The 25,526-nt window shown below is 35.1% G+C and overlaps 1 long non-coding RNA gene across 1 annotated transcript; it reads left to right on the forward strand.

The window, feature by feature from the left end:
• The first annotated feature begins 5,592 nt into the window (after positions 1 to 5,592).
• Positions 5,593 to 21,900, forward strand: LOC130216791 (uncharacterized). Its single transcript, XR_008835831.1, has 4 exons — positions 5,593 to 5,647; positions 5,803 to 5,871; positions 19,874 to 20,146; positions 21,693 to 21,900. It is a non-coding gene; the product is annotated as an uncharacterized LOC130216791 (long non-coding RNA).
• Positions 21,901 to 25,526: the final 3,626 nt, after the last annotated feature.

The following is a 25,526-nucleotide window of genomic DNA, read 5'->3' on the forward strand; positions in this document are numbered from 1 at the left end:
AACGTGAATTTTCTCACTGTTTTGGAGCATGTTAGCTTATAGATATCCTAAAAACGAACAATACTAACGTCTAAAAAACAGACTCAAAAGAATTAATTTTGCTCATTGTTCAAACTACTTATTTAAAATGAGCTAAAATAGCACATTTTTGGGAAACTTAATTGTTTTATGTTCAATCTACTTACATTAGTTATGTTAACTTAATGGATTTGTGTTAGGACAACATGAATAAATTATGTGGAACCAAGTATTTTACAGTTTACACTGTATTGTTCCACACAATTCCTTCATGTTAGGGTTCATGTTAAGTAGTTTGAACAAGCAGCAAAAGTATTTTTAGTTCCAGAGGCTTCTTTAGCACTTGTAAACAGTGAAACAAACAGTAGCGATGGAGTCGGTTTGACAGTGCATGAAAGTTGATTTGCAGCACAGAAAAAAAATAATATTTCTTAAGTATTCACCAAAATCCACCTGGCCTCAGAAAACAGTGTTTGAGGGTCAAAGTAGACACTGTTTACAGGCAGGCAATGAAGATCATATTATGCTGACATTGTGAAAATGTGTAGGTTTGTTCAGGAATTGCAGATGAGTCATTTCAGGCAGTTCATAATTCAGACTGTCTTTTTGGAGACAATAACTTCATTTGTTGTGCACTTTGATCTTTAAAACATTGCATTTTTTTAAATAAAGAAAGTAAAAACATTACACACATAAAAAGTAATGGCATTTTTACATTTTTCAATGTGTTCTAATTGAGTTTATTTGCCTCTCTTATTCATCACAATACTTTCATTTTTTTACACACAGCATTTAACAGCATATTAACTTTTTAATATATTTAAAAACATAAAAATAAAAGTCATTTATTTAAAAATATTTTAAAACTACTAGTTAAAATCTATTATAAATACATATATTCATATGTTTTTTATTTGTTTAAATATATAAATATACACACAAATGTAAAAATTGACAAATTTAATGATTAAATCCTTAAAGTTTAAGTAGACAGAAAGATGTTTATTATTGTATAAATTATTTTTAGCTTTTAATTATCTCTAATTAAGTAAACACTGGTATTAAACATTATCTGTCCATTACATGTGATCAAATTTTAAGCATATGATTATTGGCTAAACAGTAACATTGTAAAATATGTTCATGTTGTTCATGTTGGCTCATAGTGCATTTAACAGATACAATATTTTAAAAAATCTGAAATGACAAATGAACTGAGATTAATCAACATGATTCCATTCGTTAATTAATGTTATTGCATAGCTCTCTGAATTACTTAATTCTGATTGGCCAACCAAGATTATTCTAAGGTTATTCTCAGATAACAGCCAATGAAAACTAATAGCACAGGCCCATACTACAAATTTTCATGACCGTTAATACATTTATATACATTTATATTCTTACCCGTCACACCGCTGTTCTTGATTGTTTTGTGCCATCTTCTGACAGAAATTGTGGGCTGCAATTCTGCAAACAATTCTGTGAAGAGTTAGTAAATTATTACAGAACAGATGAATGTTTTATGTCTATTTGTTTACTTTTGTGGCAAGTAGCCATATAACATGTGGAAAAATGTACACATCTAGGTGGTTGTTTTCACAGAATAAAGTTCTTCAAGTCTGTTAGGATTTATTCTGAGAGAAAAAACAGCTAGACATATAGTCCCTTACTTCTGAAACCCTGTCTTAAAGTGTTACCAGTAGGATTTTCTCTTTCTTAAGGACTTTTTCAAACATTTCTGCTTCATTGCACTTTTTTAAAAATATCAGTTTAGAGTATGCTGTAAAAATAGCTGTAAAATTTACAGTATTACTGGCAATTTGGTTGCCAGTATTACTGTAAAATTTGCAAGTGCACTGTAAATTAACAATTACACTTGTGCTTTAAAACTACAGCACAGTTATAATTGTTAATTTACAGTGGGCTTGTAAAATTAGCCAGTAATACTATTTACAGTTTTACAGCAATTTTTTTTCAGTGTACTGACCAAAATATATACATTTAAAAAAGATATTTGTGCATGATGATATTACAAATCTCTTTAAAGCATAATGCTTGCTTTGGCGTCACATGAACTATACTGATATTTAATCTGCACAGAGAAGATTAGTGTTGCCCCGGGACAGAATGACACACAAATCCACAGAAATATCCAACATTCTGCATCTAGATGTGTGTGTGATTTGACTTGCAAACACAAAGGTTGGAAATTCAGTCTCCAGGATGTCTGTATACGTCCAATTGATGTACAAATTGTTTTAATTTGACTGACTGACTGAAAGCATGTTCATGTTGCAGATGTGTTTGATGAAAAGACAGACATCTCGACTCCATTGCTGGAAGGGTGTGTTTAGGTGTGTGTCGTTCGTAAGGGACGAGGGAGACGTCTTGACGCTGAAGACTACAGCTGTGTTTCCCTTGTGTGTGTGTTTGGATGCTTTGTGTTACTGTCTCTTTTAGTCTATTATACTCCTTCCGCCTCAGACAGCCAGTCTCTTTGAGAGACTGCATCAGGAGGGTGTGTGTGAGTCCATGTGTCTATATTATTACTGCATTCAGTTAACATGCAACAGCTGATTTCCTGACCTGAACAAAGCGTGTAGAGAAGGCAGCATTTCCTTGGATTCTTCATGGCCTGCATTGTCCCTTAAACACACCCACTCACAGACACAATACACAGCAGGGAAGATGTCAGAAGTGTCTTCAAATGCCACAGACAAAAATGGGGAAAAATATTTACTATTAAAGTATACTTTTGTTGAAACATCAATTTTGTATTCATTTTTTATATAACAAAAATTGAGAAAAAACAAAAGCAAATGAAAGGATAAATTTGTGCCCTGATTTACTTCACCTCTAGAAAGATAATAGCTTTAAATATGGTAGTATGTGATTTTAATTTGAACACAAATTGATTCACTTAATATTAATCTGTTGGGTGACATTTATTTAGAGGTGCCCAAACTTTTTCAAATGAAGGGCCAAAATCCAAATATCACCAAGAGCCATGGGCCGAAGGTAAATATACCAAACTATGTTACAGTAAAGTTGCCATGGATAATTTTTACATTTATTTCATAATATTTCAAAATAAATAGAAAACATGCATTTAAGTCATATTACCTAATGCAGTATAACTTGTTAAATAATAACTCATTGCAATAAAAACATAAACAATCACATTTAAAACACAGTGGAGTTCAATGCTGAATACACTAGTCAAGCAGAATCTGCCTTTGACTTGATTTGCTCACCAAAGTCTCCGCATTGTCAGGTGACTATATATATATTTAAACAAAATCTGATTTAAATTACACCATTTAATTGAAACATTTAATTTCAGGTAGCTTTTAACTATAAAACAAACAAACAAACAAACAAACAAACTAAGGGTTACATTAAACTTGAATCACAGTCTCTAAACCATGCCCATCATTCTCCCTCACTTCTCAAATGGGTTGGTGGGTCTAATCATAGGTTACCACTGGCCACCTTTGGCCTGTGGGCCCTAGTTTGGGCATCTGATTTAAACTGTATCATGATTTAAAGAGAATATTTTTAAAATATTATTGAGACTATTTTTATTAAATTTACATTCAGCTGGACATGCGTTTTATATTAAAATGTTTAGATTTGTTTTTATCATTCTTAAAGTGTCATGAAAAAAGACAAACCGAAGGATACATTTTTTCCATGATTTGCTTCACCCCAAGAAAGAAAACGGGTGTGATTTTCAAATATTTTTTTAAAACAAACTTGTGAACTACCAATTATTCTCATTGGAATCACATTAATTACACCATAAACCATGTTTTAAAGAGAATATTATTATGTTTTTTGAGAATATTCTCATTACATTCGCATTTAATTAGGCTTTTTAAATGAGTCAAAATGGTCAAAAATTAGTTTTAAATGGTCAAATTTCTGTTAATTTTATAGAAAAAAACAAATGGAAAGATTAATTTACACTTTGAATCACTAAAGAAAAAAGCTAAATAAAAAGCTGTGATTTAAATTTTTAAACAACTTAAAATTAATTGAATTAATTATGATTATATAATAGTGATAATAATAATAATAATAATTATAATACTAATAATAATAATTACGTTTTAATAATTCCACCATGTTTTTATTACGATCGCATTTAACTAAGTTTACTACATCTTGTTTGCAAATATTTTGCTGTCAACAATTTAGGTCATAACAGGAACTCAATATATGGTCAACCGGTAGCTGCGGCGGATTCATATGCCAGTTAGCGTCCAAAATATTAGCAGCAGTTTCGTCAGCAGTCGTTTATATAGTCAAACGTCCGTTTGAAAACAGAAAGAAAGACATTGAAGGAAGGGGAAAAAAAGCATAAATATACGAAAATGGCACTTGAAAACAGATGTTGAATTTACTTCTCTTCTGCTTGACAGGTAAAAACACCAAGCGACGAGTCGTGTCTTCTTCTAAATACTGAATGACATGACTTGCTAACTTCAATACAAAGTTGCCTATAGAGCTACAAGTAAGAATTAAGTTCATTCAGTGAGACAATGTTTTTATTTATATATATAATTTTTTATTAGCCATCTCTTTTTAATTGAGTTAATTATTACAGTATGTTTCAGTCATCGATGTCAGTGGGCTATATGCACACGGACTTTTAATTTCATTCAGCCAGCCCCAGGTCTTCCGGTGAATTGTCTTCTCATACAAAATCTGTTTTTTGACAAACAGCGATCTTCACTGTTTGGCTGAGATACGATATAAAGTGGGTATCAGACCAAACAAGAAGCACTGCATTAAAATATATTTTTCCGTGCCATGCCTTTAAAATATGGAAATTAATTGAACCCTAGTATTTTCAATGGAGGCGCCTGCGTTTAAACTGTCTTGCATCTCTTTTTATGTTTTAACAACCAAATTGATGCTTAACTGATTATATTTAAATTACATTAAAACATCAATGGTGTAAAATAAAGCTTATGAAATTGAAAATAGTCACATAAACCTTTCACCGGAAGTTTATCATTGGCTGAAAAACACTAGCTGCATATACCACCATTGCCGTTAACTTTAATGTTGACGTTTCATTGCAGTTCTTTATTTGTGATGTCTAAACTTTGTTACGTAGAAGTACTTTCAATGAGATTTCTTGTCCAATTTTATTTGAGCCAAATGACTGTTTATTTTCTAAGGCAGTCATTTTGCATGCTTATAAGTAAGGCCAAGCAATTAAATTTTGCAGTGAAGACAAACAGAAAGAAAGATTGCCTCCGGAAAGGATTTCTCTCAGGAAACTACTCAGGGTACAAAGTGTGCCCATCACCAATCACTGCTGGTCATAGCCAAAAAAAAAAGTGTGTTGTGCGTGCCACATAATAAAACAGGGGTTTGCTTTTGTCATTCGTTTCCTCTGTAAACGGAGGTGGTTCTAGTACAAAAGATGCCAGTGAACAAAAGACACTTTGTTCCACCCTTGTCAGCTGACCCACAGGCATGAGTGGGCATCTCAGAGGGCCTCCTACAGCCAAACGTCAATTTAGACTGGCACAAACTCCCAAAAGCTCTCAAGCGCCACCCAATACAACCATCTAACGTTTACCTTGCCAGCCTGGATAGAGTTTTCTTTACAGTGAGTGTATTCATGGCTTTATGTGGTGCTATCTATCAGCATGACACAGTGATTTTTACTGTTGTTTTGAAAGTAACCTTTCTATCACTTCACAAATTCTTCATTGATCATCTGCTAATCATTAATTCCCTTCTTATGTTTTTGTTGATTTTCAGTGTGTGTAAAGCCGTACGTCACCAGACCAGGCTCCTTCCAGACTGTGTTTTTGTTGGGTACGCTAGCACGTGAGTAAATATACGTGCCTGTCCTACACATTTTATTGATGGATGGTACATACTTGTGAAATGTTTTGGGGGTCAATAGAGGTTACAAATATAGGTGACCAGTCACATTTAATTACCAAGGAGAGAAACGTGTGGTTGGTTGTTTTAAAACGAGATTCTGCTGGTTGCTTTATTTGCTAATGAGGTCATTACTCTGCTAGAAAAACACATTTCAACATAAAAAAAAGCCCAAAACTACCTTTATTATGATTTCTTTTTTCACTGTGCATGACCTTTCCTACATAATTGACATTACATTGAATATTTTTGAATATTTACATTGAATAATTTATCATATTTTTTGTGCCTGTATTTTGTCTACATTAGTGCTGGGTGATTAATCGAATAGTAATCAAAATTCAGAACCTATAAACGATCTAAATTACATCAGATAAACAGCACAGTGACAGAGACAGACTCGGATGAAGCTGAAATACAGCTCATTAGTCAAAAATACAACATAGGCTCATTCTGAAAACGTAGGCCCATATACATTTCTGGAGATCAAGAATTATGTAGCCAGAGATACGTATGGCTGCATTTCATTTTCAAAAAGGAACACTACGGGGCGGTATGACGCCTTTCTTTTTCGCGCTTACTAGCTGACCACTTACCTATGTATGGACGACTTTTCCGCTTCCGTCGATCGGTCAGTCATTCAGTCAGTCAAACAGTCAGTCAACAGTGGCCTCTGGTGGGTTTATGCGAGAACAGCCGCGAATGGCACTCAAGTTTTAGGTCTCAAAAGCGTACACAGGGGCCTCTGGTGGATTTGCGAAAACAAAAACTGCAAAAAAAAATATTAAAAAAATACAACTCCTTGGATATATTTTGTGGTCTCCAGAAATGTATATAGAGGTACGTTTTCAGAATGAGCCTGGGTTGCAAAAATACCAAGTAAGCTTGTTTTATGTATTAGTGGGGGAGTTTATTCAAGCCTTTCTGAAATGATGAGTCACACACAAGTGCAATTTGTAGTACACACACACACACACACACACACACACACGCATATACAGTATTAGCGTTTACTGACATCATGCGGCTGTGGTAAATATATAGTGGTTAAGAACTACATAGTGATTTTACTGTCTTTATTACAAATGTGCTCTGTTTTAAAAATATTTTAAACTTATAGAAATCACCAAGAGTTTTAACAAGTATTTTATTGCCAGTTTATTTGCAATAAAAATGTTTTGTGGATTTGTCTATACATGTTATTATAGAAACATGGCGCCTGTCAATCAATTCAGTGGGTGGGGAAAACAGCAGTCCTACGTCGCGTTGCGGTGGGCCTTAAAATCACTGGGATTTGCATCTTGTTTTAACGTCAGGAAATTTTAAAAAAGAGACTTGTTGGGTTTATATCGTTCTAATATGACTGTGGACAAGTGTGTCAAGTATAAAAACCTTTACAGTTCTCGGCTGTGCACGCGCATTCAGCGGAGGCTTGCGCTAAGTGCACACACATAGCTCGCGACACAGACTCACACGCACACACAGCTCGTAAGCTTGCGGAGTAAACCAGACGGGTTGTATTTCCCGAATGGATAGTGACAATGCCTGTTGCAACAAACACAACAGGTTGATTTCTTGTATTGTGGAAACACAAGCAGTCTGGCTAAGTGAAAGTGTTGTTCAAAAGAGCATTAACTGCAGAAAAGCAAATGAAAAGTTTTTGACTACCTAGCTACTAACGGTAACGTTACATCATCCACATCGTTATGCCAGCTGTCAATCAGCTAAATTAGTGTAACATTAATAGTTAAATAAACACACATTCGGTTACAATGAAAACAGTATTTTTTTCTGCTGCAGCCTAAATAAATCTTAAACATTAAAAATGCTTTTACATCAGCTGTGTTTACAAATATAACCTATGAATAGCCTAATAATAAACTATGCTTATTACGAAATTATAAAAAAAACAGCTTATTTTTACATTGCAAGATGCTCCAAAACACAGTCAACTCCCAAAACACTGTTAACTAATTTATGTGAATTCGTTAATGAAAAATCTTAAACATTATCCCATTTAACTGCATTTTGCAACTCAAAGAGGGTATTTTATATACAATAAACCAAGAAAGGTCCCGACTCCTGCCAGAAAAACATCCCCAGAAGAATGGTCAAAAACTGAGAGTGATTTTCCTTCAAACCATTGTACACTCTTTTACACACACACAAAAAAAAATATGGATTTGTTTTACAGTTATTGGTTTTGTTTTATTTTACATAAAAAAATGTAATAATGAAATAAAGTGTTGTTAATTCTGTTCAATTTGTTTTTTCATTAAAAAAAACACTAGAAAAAGTACCGATAAGAGAACCATTAAAGTACAGCACCGATAAGTGGAATCGATTAAAGTAGTAATACCGTTAAAACAATCACAATACCCATCCCTAGTTTTGTTCAAACAGCTTACAAAAGTTGATTTTCATCATAAGTGTCCTTTAAGGCTGATTTATACAGTACATCTGCAGCCACATCTGATCTCTGGTCAAGTAGAACGGTGGACCCATTCTTGAGCCTTACTTTGCACTTCATTGACGATAATTAGAAGCTGTGCCAGAGATGCCTTGAGATGGCAAATTTTCTATTACATTAAAATATTTGTTTACAGAAGACGCAAAAAATGCACTGTTTGTTAAAATATTATTTACAGGATATACACAAGTTATTTTATTTAGAAGAGATACTGCTTATTTTCTACATTTAATATGAAAAACATTGAAAATAATTCATTTTGTTTGCAAAAGTTATATATTTTCAATTTTTTATAAGAAAAAAGTGATTGTTGGTTTTAGCAATGCGTGTTTTAGTTTCAGTTGTTCAAAGTTGATGTTCAATAAATAATCATAGATGGTAGATAGTGATTACTTAAATTAGTTTAAAATCAAGTAATGCACCCTTCATTCAGAAATCTCTCACTTGTAATATATGAGCATATTTACTGTAGAAAACTTGTCCATGAACTATGAGGGCAAAAAAAAAAAAGTAAATAAAATATTCGTTCATTAATTGTAATCAAGTTAAAATGTTTAATTTAATCGAGATTTTGATTTTAGGCCAAATCACTAAGCCCTAGTCTAGATTGGATGGTTTTCATAACTACTATAAAATTTTCCTATGCAAGCAAAGTAATTACATGTAAATGTGCTACATTGGTATGACAGTAATGCCTGCAAAATCTACCCTAAAATAGATGTAGTTTTCTTAATGCACAATATGTCCTTTTTGATTTAGAGGTGACCTATGACCTTTCAGGACATTTCTTTGTAAAATTCACCCCACCGCTAAATGACTCACGATGGCCTTTGACTCATCGTGCACAGAAGCCTGATCTTACACATATATGGGGTCATTAGAGCTCTCATAAATCTGCCAACAGACATTCAGCTGTCAGAGGCCGGTTTCCTGGATAATTCCCAGTATATTCTTAACAAAAAAAAGATACCAGGATTGCACTGTCAAACTTTCTCTTTGTCCAGCATTGAAGAGGCACCAAAAATAACAACAATCTGGCAATGAAAAAGACAGGAAAGAGAGATGACACTCCATTTGCGAGTGTCTGATGTTGATTCTGCCTAAGGCTGAAGCTATTATGTTTTGTAATTTATACAAATTGTGTGTATACATTTGTGTATATTGATGAATGCTCCAATTAATTTCATAAAAAAGATTGGTAACACTTTATAATTGCACATTATGAATCATCTATTAAGCATTAGCAAATAGTGAATTCATTATCTGTTAAGCATCACCTCTACCTTAACAGATTTTAGTAAGCAGTTTATAACTGCAGATACAAATGCTCTATTCTTGACTTATGAGCATTTAAAATCTGCTTAATTACTGTACTTTCATACTTTGTTACTGATTAATTTTTCATGACTAAATTAAGTATTGTATTATTTACAAATCATTTGTATTTAAGAGTAGTTGTTTTTTTAACTCTTTATTTACATTTTCATTGAAAACACAAACAGTACTGCCTATATCCTTACAAAGAGATATACCATATATCCAAATTCTTTTAGAAGTACTACTTACAGTGAATTTTGATTACTACAAAAAGGAACTCAAAAGCCCACCCACCCCATCCATCTAACATTGATCAAAATATTTATGGAAGGTTCATAAAAAATAAAATACAATACGAGGCATACATGAATAACATTTAGAATCATATATGGATCTGGCTAGGACAAAAATGTAAAATTGAAGCAAGGTGTACATGGACAATGAAACCAAAAGAGACATTATAAATCAATTATAAGATAATTATAAAATAAACAATTAAATAAGATAAATAAATTAGCATTCAATAGTCTTGTAAAAGTCTATCAGTTCAGTCTATCTGCAAAAATAATATAAATGGTTCCCAAATCTTGTTAAAAATGGACAATTTGTCATTTAGTGTGAATCTCAGTTCTTCTAAGTGTTTATATTTAGTTGGGGTTTTTTTTAAGATGCAGAATAAGTTAGTAAATAGTTAATAAATTATTCAAATTAATGTTTATATATTATTATTCAGGTATTTACTAATAGTTAATTTGTATGTTAATAAATGCTTTATTAACTCAACTTCATCCAGTTTTGTGACCTAATCTAAAGTTTACAAATCCCTAATAAATGACAATTAAAGGGTCAGTATCAAATGAACAATACATTACAATATTATCTGAAAAGTAGAATTACTGTGAAGTTTAAACATTGCAGAATAACAGGAGTGTCAAAATATAACATAAAGTTGTATAAAACAACAACAATATAATAATTTAACACTATATTATGATGCAACATTTCAATGTTATTTAGCAAAGTTTAATCTGCACAGTAATTATATTTCAGTTAAGATTGCAAAGATTTATTTTAAATTAGTTTCATTTGTGTATCTTCAAATGAATATAAACGAATAATAATAATTAAAAAAATTTCCTGTTCAGAATATAACTGAGCCTTTAATTGTTATTTATAAGCGATTTCTAAAGCATAAATAGCCCTCAATTTAGATTAGGTCACAAAACTGCATGAAGTTAGGCTAAAGCATTTCTGAGCATACGCATGCACTTGACATAGAAGTAAAAATCTGCCTTAAGTCCCATTTTTCATCAGGGGTCACCACAGCGGAACAAACCGCCAACTTATCCAGCAACTATTTTATGCAGTGCTTGCCCTTCCAGCTGCAACTCAGCACTGGGAAACACCCATACACACTCACATTCACACACATACACTACGGCCAATTTATTCAATTCAACTATAGCGCATGTATTTGGACTGTGGGGGAAACCGGAGCACCTGGAGGAAACCCACGCCAACACGGGGAGAACATGCAAACTACACACAGAAATGCCAACTGGCTCAGCCGAGGCTCGAACCAGCATACTTCTTGCTGTGAGGTGACAGTGCTAACCACTGAGCCACCGTGTCGCCCTAAAGCTTTTTTACTATTTATAATATTCTGCTACTTATTTAAAATCAAAGAAAAAAAAAAGTGAAACCTGCAGCATTACCACTGGTTGTTTCAGACTTTTGGACTGCACTGTATGTCCTTTTCCTGCAGAGCTGTGCATTGTGAGTTGTGTGTGACTCTTGACCCCTTAGCTGTGCTGTGCAGACGGCCGTCTCCAGCTCTTCTCTGCTACTTCCTGTCCAAACACACCCCTCTTCCTGTCCATAGAGTGGAGCTATTTTAAAGCCACTGCAGGCCTGGAATGGCTTGAAAGAAGCCAAGAGTGGAGACATACTGACTGCTGTGTGTGTGTGTGAGAGAGAGAGAGAGAGAGAGAGAGGAAGGTTTCTATCAGCTTTATGGCTGTGATGATTGAGGAAATCGGGAGAGGATGAGAACAATGATCTCACTGTTCATCCTCTTCGTCCTCAATCCTCCTCTAATAAGGAAGTAACTGCTTTTTTGAAAGATTATTTTTGTAATTTGTTGATATGAGACAGTTGATTTACCAAGACCTAAATTAATCACATGTACAAATGACCTAGTTTTACCTAGAATTTTATTATTATTATTATTATTATTATTATTATTATTATTATTATTATTATTATTATTATTATTTCCTTTATTTAGTATATAATATTTTATAATATTTGACTAGATATTTTTCAAGATACTATTCAGCTTAAAGTGACATTTAAAGGCTCAAATAGGCTAGTTAGGGTAATTAGACAAGTCATTGTATAACAGTGGTTTGTTCAGTAGACAATAAAAAATATATTGATAAAGGGGGCTAATAATATTGACCTTCAAATGGTTTAAAAAAAAGATAAGTGCATTTATTGTCGCTGAAATAAAACAAATAAGACTTTTTCTAGAAGAAAGAATTTTATAATAAAATACTGTGAAAAATCAACACAATCTCACGACAATTCGTAACTTTTTGATTTAGTGGCTAATTCGTATCTATTCGTACGATCTAATTCGTACAATTTAGTACAATTTGCTCATCACCCAATGACGGTTGGGTTTAGGGGTGGGGTTGGGTGCCACGCCTCTTTTTTAAAATCCTACATTTTTGTACGACTGAACTAAAATACTTACATTTTCTCATGAGATCAGGCTGGAAAAATTCCTTGTGCTGTTAAACATCATTTAGGAAATATTTGAAAAAGGAAAAAAAAAATCACAGGAGGACGAATAATTTTGACTTTAACTGTATGTAATTAATAAACTTTCTGACCCAAAATATACTGTGAAAGGGCATTTTTTGCTAGGTTGAAGTATTATTTATATTGAATTGATTAGTAACTATTCTTGGTCAAAGGAGTGGTAGATCACAGGATGTGATTTAATATGAAACATTTGCTGATTTAATAGATTAATCTATCTGTATATTATTTTAAATGTATCAGTGTTCATAATAAACTGTAAAATGGCTGGTAATGATAACATGCCCAAATATTTTCACAAAAGATCAATTTGTGTCCATTTAACTTAACCTTTTTTCTAGGTGATAATAGTGAACAGTAGCATTATGTAGAGACTTTAAGGTAAGCTTTTTAACTCAAATTGACTTGTTCAAAGGTTTTCTTCTTTTTCTGAAAGTTTATTTAAAGTGAAATGTGTTTGTTTACTAAGGTTGTGTAGAAATCTGTGGCTCAAATCAGCACTGTCATTCTTTTGCACAAATACAGAACAAACACACTGTGCATGAGTCAGGAAGGAATGTACAGAATGTAGAATTGATGTGATAAGCGACAGTGTCACAATACAAACGGGTGATTTCACAATGAAATGCTAAGGAAGTGGAAGGTATTTAGTCGATCTTTTTGTACAGGATGAACTTTTCGGGAGGTTTGTTACTGCTGTAATGTAATAAGACTCTCAGGTCTAGTTGGTATAAAGTTACTTTTTCAGAAACCTCTTAAAAAGAATCCCAGCAGACACACAACGTCAAAAGACATTAATATTTGGTTGGATTTAGGTCGCCAGCATCTAAGGACAATGTTATTATGACGTTCAATAACGACATCAAGTGATGTTGATATTTGGTTGTTTTAAGACTCGAATACACCGGGACTTTTTTATCGTCAGTGTTTTTCGAGATGTTTTTTCGCATTCATACCCAAGCGATTTTCACTGGCGTCGAGCAGAAGAGTATGCAAAATCACTCCTTGACGTTAGGTGGGGCTTAATGAAAAACACAAAGACCCCGGTGCACAGGGTGACGCTACACAACTTTAAGCTTCTGACACCAGCTTGTAACACAGAAGAAGAGAGAAAGTTGACACGCTTGTTGTTATGGGCTGTTTCTCAATTCCAAGAACGCAGAGAACGACCTTGCGTTCTTGTGGAGACCGGTCTTGCCAGGTGTCCTCGGAAGAACGAACTCGGGAGACCGCCAGGGCAGAGAACGCGTCCTCTGAGAAAAGACGACTCGTTTGAAGCACTATGAGTCGACTCTTTTAAAGATGAATCAACAGTTTTAAACACCATACACTTACAGATTTAAGCCTTAGCTGGATATTTCACTTCACTTAGAGCTATGTTATACACTACATGAAAGGTCATTTTAAAAAACCCATAATATGGGCTCTTAAAATGGTAAATTATTTAAACATTACAACATTCATACAACGATTTATTGTTTTTCCCCTTTTCAAAATATATACTATGCATAAAAACATTATAAATATACATTGCACAGTATAAATAAAAAACAAACAAACCTTTAATGTGTTTATTCCTTTATTAAGATGTGCATGGTAATTTTTACTTTCACAGTTTCATTTAGGGAAACTCCTGAGATAAATAAATGATATCTCTGAACTTTAATAATAAATTTAAATAAAATGCTGCGCTTCCCACCTCCAGTCGCAATGACTTCTGGGACTTCCAGAGCGAGTTCGGTGCTCAAGTCTGCATCGGTGGGTCCTCGATATCAAAATCACATCCGGGAAGTTTCATGCATCCTCTGTTCTTGTGGTCTTGAGTATTGGAACTGAACGGATGATGATGACATTACACGAGGACGCAAGACCACTGAAGAACGCATATTGAGAAACAGCCAAAGTTACTGGTGATTCGAACAAGCATGGATGGCATGCTCCACGTTCATATCACCTCTTCTTCATAGCGGCATCTTCTTCAATGTACACTCGCATTGACAGTTTTGCGCTTGAACACATCCAGGTGGTGTGTACTGCAACTTCAGCAGCTCCGTGCATGTGAACAAAAGTGGCAATCTGATCAGTGGAGAAGGTTTTGAGAAGGTTCGTGTCGAAACAAAAAAACGAGCATGAGGCGTTTCTTTATGATGCTTTTACGCCTGATGTTTTGCGCATTGGTGTGCATGATTACACTGGGCCCTTTAGTCACGATGCATTAAACATAGGCGAAAAACGCGAGCAAAAAAGCGGTGTGAACTAGCCTTTAGGTTGTGTTGGAAAGTGACTAAAATCCAATGTCGAGCCAACATCTTAAACCAACATCATTTTAATGTAAAAGACTGACATTTATTCGTCAGCTATGGCAACCAAAATCTGACGTCTGGTAGACGTCATAGTGGTAACGTCCACACAACGTCAAGCTGTAACATCATTAGACATTGATATTTTGTTGTTTTTAGGTTGCATTGGAAAGCAACCAAAATGCAAACTCTGTCCGACGTCGAACATTGATGTCAGCCTGACATTGGGTTCTGATGTCAACCTGATTTTTACTTCCAAACAAAATGCAACGTCCCATGACATTGGACTACAACATCAGTGTGACGTTATGTTGAAATGTTTCCATCCATCGTGGATAAAATTGAAGACCGGGGGTTGGAGGGGGTCGTCGCAAATATAACTGAGGACGCGAGTGGTGAGGGAGGTGTCGCGGACGCCGCCCTCTCTATTCTGCTGCCCTATAGGCGCAGATAAAACTGCTGAGGACACAGGTGGTGAGGGATGTGTTGCGGAGGTGTCGCCTAAGGCGGCCGCGCCAGCCCTGGGAATTACTAATAACATACTGAAATAGTTACAGTGTTTTTAATGACCAAAATCATTAAAAGAGTGTATAATGACCAAAACAGCATTTCAGATGTTTTACAATGTGGTCAGCCTGCTGGTTTGTCCATTCACACACACATTTTTATCACCACATGTTCACTTAACAAAATCACATGAGTTTTTTTAATGCGCATACTGGAATTTGTTCGGTAAAAGTTGATGCTCATTTTTTCTTATCGAATCAGAAGTTTATCCTACTCAGTTATGCGAATTTTCACAATTTATGCACATCTTGGCATTTCCATCAAATATTTTTATGTGCACATCCAAAATGCGCATTAAAACAGGTGGATGGAAACATAAATAGTTCGATGAAAGACATTAAAGCATTTCCATTTAAAATAAAAGCTTGTAGTGTAAAATGATTCCTTAGATTAATAAAATCTTCATTAGTGCCTTTTCTGTAAAAGTTTTTTTTAAAGAGTTGAAACATGCAACATCCTCTTTAATATCTTTATAATGGATGTTCATGTTGGTACCAATATTATAATGGGAGAAAAGCTTGAATGTCCATAAGAAGTCATTCATTTTAAGTATAGAGTATGTCACAATACACATATCTCCAGTGCGGTTTTACAATATAATGATGCCCTACAAACCTTAAAAAAACCCAGAAAAAAATAAGATAAACAGAAGCATAGGAAAATATACATGCAAATAACCGTAACCCTAAATCAAATGTACATGAACAATAGACACATCATTACGATGTTACACAATATGTTTCATCATGTCCAGTGCTTTCTAATTCAGTGTTGACATGCACAAATATTTTGACCTTGCTGTTGTGTAATGTGCTTGCGGAGTGAGGATTGCTTTGCTAGTGGTCTGATTTGTGTACATGCAGTCTGAGAGGCCACTGACCGTCAAAGTAGACCAAACCAGACATTGTAATCAAATACACCACAGGAATCCACCGCAAACTACTCCATAAAACGTAAAAGAAGAGAAATCATGGACTCCATTAGTTTAAAAAAGTGAATTTCAATGTTAAGCAAAATAATAATTGATAGAACAATTTAAAGAATTACATCAGAAGACGGAATTAAGATATTCGCACACCAGTAGGAGATAAAGTAAATGCTGATTGTCAGTCTTTCGTAAGCCTTGCTGATAGAGTGCGAGAGGACAGCCTGTCTCCTCCTGCCTCTCGGGCCTCGGGCAGAGGGAACCGGCTGACTTACCGTCTCTTCAGCCCCCTTAACAAGCACAGCATCCCTCCCCCCAAACACAGGTTATATGAGGATCTCCACCAGCAGTGATTCACGGCAGTAATTTGTCTGTGTTTTTAGGATCAGATCAGCATTAAGCTGAATGTCTGGTACTGGACACGATATTAGAATTTAAATGTCTTACCGTCATTTTTATTTATTTTATAGCTTACTTTTGTTCCTACAGATGATACTCTGCAGATTAAAAATATAAGAAGGCAGCCGTAAAAAGAGAAAAACAGGGGAGGAATAAAAGAGGAGATGGTGCAACAACTAGATCTCTCGCAGTGGACGTATCTGTTAGGGATTTTCATTGCTAATGTTTCTGTTTTTTGAATTTTAAACACTGAAGATGACAGATAATTCAAGGTTTTTAAAATTGTAACAGATTTGTGTGTGTTGAGCATCAATTAAGGCAAATTTAGCACCTGTTAGCTTTAATTCTGGGGAAAACGGGATAAATCATCAGGGTTTGTGGCGGGATCAAAATCGGTGACGTATTTCTATCTGCCTGTTCAGTGATGATGCTTCGGTTCCTCATTATTATTCATAGACTGAGTTTTCTTATCCTATGAAAAGAGCCTGCTACTTAATTATTCCTGATATCACGTGCTTTTTGATCACAGATCCATTTGTGTAATTTAATTTATTTAATTTATTTGTTTGTTTTTTGTTTTTTCTTATATTTACCGTTGTTGTATTAGTTTTTTTGTTTTATTTTTTGTATTGTGTTGTATGATGTTCCTGATGGTTATGCAATAAAAAATAAATAAATAAAAATAAAAAATAAAAATATGGACAGACCTGCCAAGCTGTGAGACAGAGTACGGCATGCAGTATTTAGGCTGCTCTGACCAAGCCCACTTCTCTTCTTCTCATAGCACTTCACGCCCATCATGAAGCATTTTTGGAAACGATTCTGAGGCCCCCTTTACACTAATACATTTTAGTTTTAAAATGCATAACTTTTGCTACGGTTACGCTTTCCTTCCACACTATCCTGGAGTTTTCGAGCTATGAAAACAGAGCCTTTTTAAATACTGAAGAGGCCATTTTCATTTTAAAACACTGCTGCTTCATGTCAGTGTGGATGAAGGAAAATGTAGACTGAAAACAGAGGCCTGATTGGGGCTTTCTCTCAATATTAAGTACACAAAGTTCAGTCTTGCATCCTTTCCTTGTAAGTTAAGACTTTGCATGTTTGATATGGAAAACAAACTTCTGAGAACACATCGGGTAAATCTTCAAATACGGGAACGATGTACTTTTTAACATCATTTACATCTCCCTGGCTACGTTGTCTTAATAAAATGAAAACATGATATAGGGAACTGCCTATTTTCATTTTGATATTAACAACTTAACAGACAGCAAAAATGTTGAGGCATCATGTAGCTACATATTTATATGATCGTCATCTTCACTGTATGCATATTTATAACAAAATGGAGCCCATAACATAACTGCCTCCTTTAACTTTCATTGAAAAATACGAAATATACCCTGTCTCCTTTGCTGAATATCAGATTTAATCATCAGTAATGGGAATCAAAAATACAATACAATAAGTTTATATAATAAAGTAAATAAAGGCAAAGTTTAAAGGTTACATAAATTAATATATTAGCCTAACTTATCTTTGCGCTCAGCCAAAACACGTTACCTGAGAACAAGTTATAGATTCAAAAAACCAAAGAGTCGTTAGATAGAGGCAAGATGAATTAAATATCACATTTAACAACTTTAGTGAGATAACATCCAGCGGTAGATCTTTTATGAACTGTCCGATGTTTGCTGCTCTCACCTGGGGAGCTGTTCTCCAAGCACCCACTGACTGCCTGGAGCTCAGACGTGCACATTTGCTGCAGCACATTCCAGAGTGTGTGTGTGGTCATGTGATGAGGGTTTTCAGTGGTGTAGTGTGGACGGAGATCTTTTCAGAAATGCTAGGTGAAACGCCAGTGTGGGCATGGATCGTTTTCATTTTAAAACGCCATTTTAAAACTAAAATGTATTAGTGTAAACGGGGCCTAAGGGTAGACTTAAACTGAAAGAGGGGGATTTTATCACCCTTTAAATCATAGGTCTCAAACTGGATTCCTGGAGGGCCGCAGCTCTGCACAGTTTTGCTCCAACCCTAATTAAACACTGCTGATCCAACTAATCAAGGTGTTTAAGACTACTAGAGACTATTAAGCAGGTTTGAGTTTAGTTGGAGCTAAACTATGCAGAGCTGTGGCCCTCCAAGAATTGAGGTTCAGACTATTGCTTTAAATGATGCTGCAACCAGCAATGAATGCATCTGAAAATGTGATAAACAAGCAAAACTTTATTTTATTCTTGCCTGTGATCTTGTTTTTCAGATTTTCTTTTTGCCAGAATGACTTGTCTGAAGTCACTCTGAAATCTGCTGACCTTATATCAGTTTATATGGTTTATTTGTGCTGTTGTGTTAAAATATATATGGCAGAGAAGTTAGGGTTAACTAACCCTAACCCTAACCCTATCCAATCAAATTTAATTCAAATGTGTTCTTTATAATTGTACCAAGAGACCTATACAGTTGCTGTTGAAAATCAGGGCTTTAGATTGACCAAGTTTATACACAGCCCATTTTATTAAAAATAATTCGCTTTTTGCCTCAATGCTGATTGCCAGAATGTAATTTTCCCAGTGTTTTTTTTATCAAACCTGCAAAAATGAGGACAATGAGAAAAAGGTCCAAAGAACCAAGAGACCTTAAACACATATTTATACAGTTGCTGTTGAAAACCAGTCGTATAAATCGAGTAAGTTTACTGTACAGTGAAATTTCCATATGAATATTCTTTTTGGCCTAACATGGTTGCCAAAATGTCATTTTAATCTATTGTTTCTTTATCAAACATGCAGAAAGAGATGAAAATGGGATATAAAGAGTGTTCTGTCATTATTTATTAAACCTAATGTTGTTCCAGACAAGAGTAGTGAGCTGTCAGGCTCCAAAAATGCACTATAAAAGGATCCATAAACCTTGGCCATTATTTTCCAAGCCGCTTAAAGCCACAAAATAGTTTTGCATGAACAGAGAAATGAAAGTCATTGTTCTTTGATGTTTTCACCTCCTCTGCAGCTTATATAGCTCAAGTGATGCAAGTAATGAATCAGTAATGTTTGATGTAATTTATGTATTTCATTAAGCTAATAGTGGCTTTATTGAACAACAGGTTGATTTAATGATCACTTTTCTTTATTTCAGAATTTTCATTTTTGGCTGAATTATCCCTTTAATCCATAAAAACAATCACCACATAGATTGTGAACTTGGAAACTTCTCCACTTCAGAAAACTTGACTATTTTACTCTGCCCAATGAGAAGTGGATGCTGTTGCTGAGATATTGTTGCCTGGATACCATTGTTTCCACGTGTGGCCTGTATCTTTCTGTGCTCAGATGAGAGCTCTACAATAGCGTGATGTGAAGTTTTGGCCAATCAGCACACAGGATGAGCAGAGGAACGCTTGCATAAGAGGTAAAAACACACAGTGAGCATACAAATTACTTCAGTGTGAAAACAGTCTGAATACTGAACAGCCAACACACAAATGATACAGCACTGAATTAAAAATGTTTCCTTTTTTAGCTGTAACAAAAGAATGAAATTAACTAATTAGCTTTCATTCATACAGACCTTGGCTTCTAATTATGGGTGTGTGAGTGAGAGAGAAATTTGACTAAACCCTTCATTGGCATACGAATAACCATTCAAGTAACACATTTCAGTCACTCATTGGCAACAAACAGTTTTCCTTCTTCAAAAACACACACTTACGATCCTCCAAACCAGACACAAAGCTTGGATCATTTTCAGATCATTTTTTCCTGAGGTATTAACTAACTACGTACACTCATCGGCCACTGTATTAGGTACACCTTACTATTACTGGGTTGGACCCCCTTTTGCCTTCAGAACTGCCTTAATCCTTCATGCCATATATTCAACAAGGTACTGGAAATACTCTTCAGAGATTATGGTCCATATTGATATGATAGCATCATGCAGTTGCTGCAGATTTGTCTGCTGCACGTCCATGATGTGAATCTCCCGTTCTACCACATCCCAGAGGTGCTCTATTGGATTGAGATCTGGTGACTGTGTAGGCCATTTGAGTACAGTGAACAAATTATGTTCAAGTAACTAGTCTGAGATGATTGACCCTTTATGACATATACAAGGCAGGATGGATCCATGCTTTCATGTTGTTGATGCCAAATTCTAACCCTACCATCCGAATTTTACCACTGAAATCGAGACTCCTGAGACCAGGCAACGTTTTTCCAATCTTCTATTGTCCAATTTTGGTGAGCTTGTGCGAATTGTAGCCTCAGTTTCCTGTTCTTAGCTGACAGGAGTGACACCTGGTGTGGTCTTCGGCAGCTGTTGCACATCCACCTCAAAGTTGGACATGTTGTGCGTTCAGAGGTGCTCTTCTGCATACCTTGGTTGTAACGAGTGGTTATTTGAGTTACTGTTGCCTTTCTACCAGCTCAAACCATGCTGGCCATTTTCCTTTGACCTCTGGCATCAACAAGTCATTTGCGCTCACAGAACTGCAGCTCACTGGATATTTTCTCTTTTTGTACCATTCTCTGTAAACCCTAGAGATGGTTGTGCGTGAAAATCCCAGTAGATCAACAGTTTCTGAAATACTCAGACCAGCCCGTTTGGCACCAACAACCATGCTACATTCAAAGTCACTTAAATCACCTTTCTTCCCCATTCTGATGCTCGGTTTGAACTGCAGCAGATTAAACATGTCTACATGCCTAAATGCATTGAGTTGCTGCAATGTGATTGGCTGATTAGAAATTTGCGTTAATGAGCAGTTGGACAGATGAACCTAATAAAGTGGCCGCTGAGTGGTATATCTTAGCTATTATAATGAGCCGGAATATTGTAATTGTTATGGTATATTTTGGATGATCTGATCACATGTGTTCCTGTCTTGTGATTCAGTACTTAAACTACTTTTGTAGGAGATCAGAATGTTTGTGTTTTCTCTGTTTTCTTACTGCAGAATAAGTCTTATCTGGTGAGGTTTGCCGTAGAGGGACTTTAGGCCTATAAAGCTTTGTAAATCCTGTCCTGGTGAAGCTCTGTGCGGCCTGAAGCTGGAACTCCGGATGGGATAAAAGAGTCAACTGTACCGGATGTTCACTGATGCTGAAGGAAATTGATGAGTCATCCTGCTGGACCTCTACCGCAGCTGACATCCATGTCTCATAGAAAGAGCGACAAAACTGAATGTTGTGAGGTACGTACACACTGTAAATTATTCAACAAAAACAAAAAAAGCTTCAGAGTAATTGTAAGTTAGTTCAACACAATAACCATAACCAGTAACCATACACTATCAAAGACTCCATTGCGCAGCTGTGCATTATGTAATGTCAGAATCAAATTTTGCTGATTTATATTTAACAGTGTTTAAAATAGAGGTTTTTCTTGCTGCCTTAAACTAGTGTAATGTGCTCTTTAATGCTACACTGTACAGGCCTGTGTATTTTTATTGGAGCATAAAGTGTTTTTAATATTGTGTTGGTGGCAGAGATGCTCTGATCAATCGGCCGGAGATCGATATCGGCCGATAATAACATTTCATGACTTGATCAGTACTCGCTGATCTGGTCAATCTCATGAACCGATCACAAGTGTTTGTGTTAGTTTGAAATGAGCAAAATGTTTGAATGGTTTTGCTTGTATTTAGTTACTTTTATATATAAGAACTGAAAGAACATCTGTGTTTTTGACAATATTGCAAGTTCACTTAAACCTGGCTGGAAAATTCTGTAAATAAAACATTAAAAAAATAAATTTTTTAACATGAATATTTAATAATATAACTTCTTTTAATATAATTATTGCAATAAACTGTAGTTTAAAGGCCTGTTTCCTTTTAGTAAAGAAGTAATGGATTTATAGGTGTGCATTTTAACTTCCTATGCATCAAATATGCACTGCAATTGTTTTCTCCATTGAGACATGTTTAATATGTCTTCTTCCATAATTTGCAGTGTTTCCAAATTGCATTGTTAGTAATTTTTCTAAATGTTTTTTTATTTGTTTTATTTTTTTTCTGTAAAGCTGCTTCTGACCATGACATGTTTACATCTAAATGGCTATAAGATGAGTTTTAGTGTAGTTCATTTATCTCTATTTTTTAAGCTAGAGTGTTTTGCTGTTCTGTTTTAGTGTGGTTTGTTGTCATCGTTTTGGTGAATGTCTGTTTATAAGATAAAAAAGCAAGCCTTCTTATGAAAATAAAATATACTGTAGACTTGAAAACAAATTTATTCTTTTTCAAATATTTCCTAAGTGCTGTTTATTAGAAAGAAGAATCAACACCTTTTTAAACATAATAGTTTTAATAACTCATTTCTATAAAGTAATTGCTTTTGTCTTTGCCATGATGACAGTACTTAATATTTTTGTAGTCGTTTTGCAAAATACTAGTATTTGCAATTTAAGGGCTTTATTAATTAATTAATTAGGTTATTAGGCAAGTCATTGAACAACAGTGGTTTGTTCTGTAGCCGGAAAAAACCCTTACTCTTTTCTATCTAAAACGTGCTGTTAATAAAAGAAATACATCTTCTTTTAATGCGTTTTGTCTCCTTTCATTTATAAATATTGTAATAAATTGTGGTTTTCTTATCCTATATTGCAGAATCGATGATTTCGTTATATATCATTATCGTAGGCAAAATATCATGATAATATCATATCGTGAGCTTACCTGTGATTCCCACCCCTAGTGCATTGCATATAAAAACACATGCACACTCAATCAAATCCATTCAAACACACATTCCAATCATGCTCAAGCATCCTCATATCTTTGTAAGCCAAAGATGGATGTTAGATCATAAAAGAGCAGAAGTCTGTGTGTGTGTGTGTGTGTGTGTGTGTGTGTGTGTGTGTGTGTGTGTTGAAGGTCATTTTGAAGGGCAGTGGAATGTTATCAGCACTGGCTTTAATGCCAGGAAGACTTTCTTGACTTATGTAAGGTTGTACAATGGCATTCCACACACTGGACAATGATTGACCACTAAGCCTTCAGGAAACAATGAAGGGTCTGTGTGTGTGTGTGTGTAATATCCTCTGCATTCTTAACCTGATGCCACAAAACTGCAGGGAAGAGAAAGTAGGTTAAAATCCCACTTCAGGCTTTAAAATCTACAGATCTGACAGGTTTCAAGGAACTGCAAGAACGACGTGCCTGTGCGAGAAAAAGCGAGAGAGTTGTCGAAAAGATGTTCACCTCTGTCATTCATTATGCCATTAACATTACCATTAACTGTTCTCATTATTGGACAGTTTAGCCCTTTTTCATGAAAAAGGCCGCCTGTGGAACGGCTGATTTAGAGTGACTTTGGACCAATCAGCTGCGAGACTGAGGTGTGTTTCTCTTTTTTTTCGGTAGTGAGAATCCAGGCCGGGTCCTTTGGGATCTCTGCTCATATCCAATTCACTTTAACACAAGCCGTCCTTTCTGCTCTGTCTCAAATTTATTGTTTTCATCTCTCTGACTCATCTCTCTCTCTCTCTCTCTCTCTCTCTCTCTCTCTCTCTCTCTCTCTCTCTCTCTCTCTCTTCTCTCTCTCTCTCTCTCTCTCTCTCTCTCTCTAGCCTTTCTATCTTGGTTAAATATTCCCTTTGTACGGTCTTGTCTGGGTTGTGAGTGACTCCTTGTCATCAGTCATAAGCCAGTGGATGTATTTCCACAAATGAGCGTTGAAACGAGTCCAGCTGCAATCCTCTTACAGTCAACTGCTGTTATCTAGTTTACAAAAAGTTGCACATTCGCTGTATACTGCGTGCAAATCACATTTCAAAGTTCTGGCATGTTTTACAGTAAAAATCTGTAAGAAAAATAGTAAAGTTGCAACAGATATTAAAGAAATAGCTGACCCAATAATGGATGGAAACCAGAGAACTGTTGGTGTGTTAAAGTCCTCCTGGAATGTAAATATCAAAATTTACTTGGTGCAAGATGGTAATTTACTGGTCATTTCAAGTAATTTACCACCGTCGCATATGGAATGTTTTCTCAATAACTCTTCTTTAAGTGTGCTGTATGTAAGTTTTTGACTTTTCAAAAGCATAAAAATGCCATAATATGTTGCCAGATATTTAAGAAACATGCCAAGTGAACATACTTGTTTATCTGAAAAACAATGCTAAAGTCAGATATTCTGTTTTGAAAATGTGTGTTACGTGCTGGACTATCTGTCTCTGTTTTGGTCTCTTTAATCGGCCCAATGCCAGTTTAGCCAATTATATTTCAGCACCCCAGGTGGCCTTGGTGGAAAACTGCATATTTCATTCATTCAGTCAGGAAGGCTCTCAAAGCATGTGTCCGTGACTGTAATGCGACCTCCGGTGGACTGTAGCAGACTCCGAAATGAGCCGCAGATTCAGAGTTCCACATGAGGTGATTATTAATTAGCAAATAATATAAATATTATGAGCGTAAACATTAGGTGAGCAGGTTACATTGTAACCGCGTGTCCTAACAGCATGCTACGTGATGAGAGTGATAAGCAATTTGGTTGTTTGCCCCAAACAAAATACAGTAAAAATTTAAATACTGATATTCAGAAGCACAGAATAGTGCACTCACTGCACTTCAGTGAAATGTTAAGGTTTACAATTTAATTTATACATATTACACTTTAACAATATTAAATGTAAATGCTGAATCACTTATATATGTTGGTTTACACTGAGTCACAGTTCTGAAGTTCAATTTTAAACAGTTTATTTTATTTTCAAGATCTGAGGTGAACTATCTGCTTTCAGTAGTATGGAAATAAATGTCATGTAAAATGGTATCAAAACTCACATTATT

The sequence above is a fragment of the Danio aesculapii genome, chromosome 23 (assembly GCF_903798145.1).
Source record: "Danio aesculapii chromosome 23, fDanAes4.1, whole genome shotgun sequence".
Taxonomy (NCBI): Eukaryota; Metazoa; Chordata; class Actinopteri; order Cypriniformes; family Danionidae; genus Danio; species Danio aesculapii.